Genomic DNA, 5,310 nt, shown 5'->3' with positions numbered 1-5,310 from the left:
GATTTCTTCATCAGGTTCCGGATAACTTTTGACTGCAGTCGTGTGTTCGAATCTTCTCGATGTTTGTTCTGCGATGGCGCACTGGTGAGCTTTGATCGGTGGCACCCAGGATGGGGCTCGGTGCCCTCCGAGGTTGAGTTTTTAACAAAGCTTACCTTCCATGGCATGCCTCGACGTGCTTGGAACAGCGAGTCCATCAATGAGCTTATCAACGACCTTGGAGGTGAGCTCGTAAGTATGTTTGTTCCTCCAGACAGCTGGGCTCTAACGATTATGGCATGGATGAAGAAGTCGTCCACCATATCGAAGGTGATTGGTGTTGAGATACCGGTGCAGGAACCGGCGTTGTACTATTCGTCGCCACCAAGGCCGCCACGAACCACGTTAGGGATGTACCTATATCGAGTGTTCGTGCATGTCGAAGAAGTGGTCAATCCATCAATCGAAGTCCTGCCGCCACCGCTCATGCCAGGGTCCGTCGACGATGTCCATTACAGGAGTCAATGTCAGACTTTCCCCGTGTTGCTCAGAACGATGGATGCACAGGGCCTACTCCATCGCGTGGCGGAGGCCACTGCTTATTTGGGAGAAGAGGCAGGGCTGGCTGCCTGGATGTGCTCTAATTTCAGGTAACAACTGAATCTTCTTAGATACTAGTTAAATCTGAGTTATCGGTGTGAAGCATTGATGTGCCAGTACATTTGATTGTGACCTGTTCTATTTTTGTACCTGAACTTTTTTTTAGAAAGGGGTGTACGTCAACTTAATATGCTAGCAGAACTTATTCTGTTGTCTGTCTGTTTTCTTTGTGCAGCATTCGAGATATTTCCCCATCATTGATAAAGATGATGAACCGTTATGTACGAGTACGTTGGTTTCAACATAGCCCTACCCATAGCGATCCACTGCTTTCACCCTGATTGTGTTGCCTGTGTGAAAGTTTTGTATGCAAGTTCAGTGTACTATGATGTTCTATATGATTGTGTCAACTATATAAGTTTTTACTGAGCATCAGCAATGCATATGGCTGAAAGATGTATTTACGAGCATCGACCAATGGGTCTCTCTCTCTCCCTCACACACACACACGCGCGCGCACATACACACACACACACAAGTGGGACCCGCTGAATTATTTCTTCGCTCGTGACAGCTTTTAATTAGGTTCCATTGTATTCTAACTTTTTTCTTAAGTTATTAATTGAGCTTAGTGACTTCAAAAAGTTGTACAGAAGCCTTGTTTTGGCCTTTCCAGGCGTCGTTGAATGTGTTGAGTAGCCATGTAAAGTTGTACCGTACTACACATGCCTTTTTTGTTGAACACCAGCAATACAACAGAGCCAACAGTTGTACACAAGATCCTAAAAGAAGCGTAGCCTAGCTTATGTTTCTTTTAATAAAATGCACAACCCAGTTCATTTTTTATATTATAAGATTACCAAGCCCAACTTAATTTTTTTAATAATATTCGTATCTCAATATTATTTTTATAATAAATGCTCAGTCCAGACCATCATTGTTTTCTCACCCATCCCAGAAAATGGGTCCATTTAAACCTACAAGGATGCTAGCCAACTTGCCTCTAGGAGGCTCCCCCGATTTGGGCTTTGTTGGCCGTCGGATTTGCCTTCTGATGCGTTTGAGCCGTTGGATCTTCACAGCAGTAAAACCCAATTTTCACCTCACGGTCATTTTCGCTGGTCAATGACGGGTGGGCTCGTGTCGTGTGGTTGTTGGTTGGGTTCGTCGTCCCCGCATGTACAAAGTTTTGGCCAATCTGCTATGCGCATTCCGCGTCCAATCTTACCCTCGCCTCGTCCCGACTCCCACTCCCACTTCAGCTGCCAACAAACTCTATCCCCTTGCCCAACGCCCCAAATCCCCACAGCCGTCGCATGGCCTCGACCCTCCTTCCCTCCTGCGGTCCCACCGCACCCTCTCCTTGCTCGCAACCGCCTCTATCCCACCTATGCCCGAGTTCTGCCTTCCTCGCCCGCCTCCTCCTCCTTGCCATCGGCGAAAGCGGTGAGCATAGGGGCAGCGGAAATGGCTGGATGCGATGAGCTTGCCTCCGACGGTGCCAGGAACCTCCACGCAAGGGCGACCCCATGGATCCGTCCCTATAGGAGAGAGAAGATGTGGAGGGAGGGTTGAAGGATAGGGGAAGGTAGGCGTGCTAGGGCGGGGTGGTCTCGCCGGCGATGACAGGGTCGGCTGACCGGAGTTGGATCGATATCCCGGCTGGCACGGCTCGGCTCCAACTCCCTCTTCCACCTCTCCGCTCCCCGACTCTCAAATCTGGTAAATCTCCTCTTAGTTCATTGTGCTCTTGGACGATTACCGGATTAGTTATCAATACTAATCCTGATGCTACCTTGGAACTGTATGGTTGGCTGATTTATCTTGTTTGACCCCTGTTCCAGGCTCTTCTGCACACATCAGTAGCTACGGAAAGAAATCTTGTAGTGGAGTGGGTTCATTTGTATGATCTTGGAAGGTGGTTTGTGTTGTTGACTATGGACTTCAGACCGTTTCTATTTTCCTCCGTGAACCTACCACTGATGCTTTGGAGGTGCTTCCTTTGTGTAGATGACCTCTGAATCCCATTAGAAAGCATGGCAGCGGATTAAGGTTAGCGCATTTCGAGAAGCCAACAGATAGCCGCCTACTTCCTTAGGCTGACAATCACCTGCAGGATAAAGTGCAATGTTTTGCTGAGGGGTTGGAGCAGGACCGTAGGAGGAGGTGAGAACAAGGGTCATTTCAGATCCACATGAACCATCCAAAGTTTTTGTTAATAAGTTTCTTAAAATGAGCACTCCATCCTTAATTACAATCCTTTTAGTTCATTTGAGTAGTAGCTGACTTAGTTGTTTATGTGCTTATGAACAGATGAGTATAGTTTTATTTTGCTTGGCAAGGACAAGATCTTGCTATTAATCAACTTTCTAGAATAATGTTTATTGATTTGAATTATGAAATTTGCTTTGTTATCATCTTCATATATTTTGACCTAAAAGGTGTAGGCTGAGATGATCGTTTTATTTGCAGACAAGATCAAGGATTGGGCCAACATGGTCGTCGCGCACGAACCAGTGTAGCCCATTGGCACTGGTAAAGTTGTATCGGCTGCTCAGGCACATGAAGTAAGTTCCTCCATTTAGGTGTATTGGTGTTTCTGAACTAGCAGGCACAATTCATCTCGTGACCGCTGGCCGTTGTCTTCCCTTCTACTAAAATTTGTGACCAAGTGATTAACCTGAAACTGAAGCTTGGTCTTTCTCCAGATTTACCATGGTGTAATTTTATGCTACAGTCAAGCCTTGGATAGAAAATAAACATGTTATGAAGATGATATATCAATTTTAGAAATACATATTGAAGGACTATAGCAGTGTTTCTTTTTACTGAATTTCGTTTTGTTTTTTCATCTTATTGCTCATTTTGTTGAAATGTTTATTCAAATGTGCCTAATGTTTCTTTGTTTTTCTAGGTTTCTCAAAACTAACAAATGCTGATCTTTGATAAATTAGGAGGCTGAAGATGCTAGCTTATTGAACTCTCAATTTGGAATTTTTTTGGAGATGTGTAGTGTTGATAAAGAAATGTAGGTATGTACGAGTATGTTGTTTGCATCTTGTGACGCTCACATGCTCGTGCAACTGCTACCTAGATTTGCCGCCACCGCCTCGAGAAGCTTCTGCCTGTAAATCTAGTTGCCACCATGGTAATTTATTTTCAGTCCCAACTCTCTTCCTGTCCCCCGCACTTGCTTGCTACAGGTTCTTGTGGTGTGCGTGCTTGTTGGCTTAGTGACGTGTGTGTTCAGGCACATGTTGTCTTTGCCTGCCAGGGTGTTGGCGCTGCTACTTGGCCGGTTACAACGAGTAGGACGCTGTTAGGGTGGTATTTCTCCCTGGTCAGCCAAGGAGTTCGCACATCTCTCGGTTCTCTGGGCATGTCACCATGAACAAGCAGAGTGGGGGGACGCGCTTCTACTTGTTCTTAGAGGCTCAGGCACAACCTCTCCTTCTTTAGCTCAATTGGGATTTCTTACTTACCTCATTCTCTTGTTTTACATTTTTTCACTTGGTCACTTATTTCTGGAAAGATTTTATAGTTATTATCTTGAGCTGCGTGTAGTTCAATAATGTTTCGGTTGCTACTTGGTGGGTACCTGAAGGAGAATAAACATTATTGTTCGGTTGCTACATTGGCTCTTTTTCTAGAATATGCCTTAATTTATGGGAAAATGCAGTCTTCATTTACTGAGTTATAATTTTTGTCTTGCTCTCTTCCAGGTCCCTCATATAGTGGTTCAGAAAAAAAAACCTATCCAATGGAGATGATGCATGAGGAGTGGCAAAGTCATGATCCATGAAGCCCTATGTTATTCTTTTTCTCACCGTGATTTTGCTTTTTTATGGTTGGATGCCAAGTAACCAAGCAGATGCTTTTTCGTAGATTAGTTGCTTAGTTTCATAAGTTGAATTGCGTTGTCGAGTGCAGTGTGTAGGCACTTTCTCGATTGCTCAGCAGGCGATCAACGCGGCACATGTGGAGGCTGTGAGAGCTGCGAATGGCACTGGTCTTGTCATACTTATGAGCAGGAGAACGATCCACATTACTCTTAATGCCACTCTGAGCAGCCGAGATGTTGACTGCTGCTTGAGATTGATTTCTACGTTGAAGGGAAGGGAGACCTATTTGAGTTCCTGTATGAAAGGGTAAAGAAGAAGGTGCATGCTGTCGTGGTTGTTGCTGAAGGCGTTGGTCAGGAGTTGATTACCCAGACTGATGACCAGAACCGAGAGCGGGATGAGTATTTCAACATGTTGTTCCTTGACATTGGCCTTCTTCTATAAAGTTTACATGCAACTCTCCTCCATGGTTTCTCATTTCTCTTACCGTTGTTGTATCAAAACAATTGTATTTTTGTTGATGGCCGCTTGGGCTCATTTTCGAGGAGAATGAGATGTGGGATAAACTACTCTGAAATGTTTAGTTCCCTTATTAGCTAACTAATATTGGCTGTTGTTGCACATCATACAATTGTACTCTGATGTTGCCATCTTGCCTTTTATGTACACAATCAATTAAACTTTTACCAAGTTCTTACCGTATGTATTTGCTCAAACACAGTTAATGAAAGTTTGAGTTACTGAAAAATGCAAATATTTTCAACAAGTACATGGTTTTAAATGGGACTCTGCGCCAAATATAATTTTTTGGCACAACGGGTTATACATTTTTTTAAAACTCAGATTTCGCAATGTGATGGAAATTTTTAAATAGCATGGTTTAGCACAT

At 44.2% G+C, this 5,310-nt stretch overlaps 1 long non-coding RNA gene across 4 annotated transcripts; it reads left to right on the top strand.

The window, feature by feature from the left end:
* Positions 1-1,808: 1,808 nt before the first annotated feature.
* LOC119308273 lies at positions 1,809-4,991 on the top strand. Of its 4 annotated transcripts, none has more exons than XR_005150020.1 (5): positions 1,809-2,301; positions 2,424-2,497; positions 2,590-2,745; positions 3,052-3,146; positions 3,494-4,991. It is a non-coding gene; the product is annotated as an uncharacterized LOC119308273 (long non-coding RNA). The 4 variants fall into 4 exon arrangements; XR_005150019.1 differs by having other exon boundaries at positions 3,052-3,727; positions 4,302-4,991; XR_005150021.1 differs by having other exon boundaries at positions 1,810-2,301; positions 3,534-4,991.
* Positions 4,992-5,310: the final 319 nt, after the last annotated feature.

This window comes from Triticum dicoccoides, chromosome 5B, assembly GCF_002162155.2.
Source record: "Triticum dicoccoides isolate Atlit2015 ecotype Zavitan chromosome 5B, WEW_v2.0, whole genome shotgun sequence".
In the NCBI taxonomy this organism is placed as follows: Eukaryota; Viridiplantae; Streptophyta; class Magnoliopsida; order Poales; family Poaceae; genus Triticum; species Triticum dicoccoides.
This window is presented reverse-complemented; position numbering and strand designations above follow the sequence as displayed.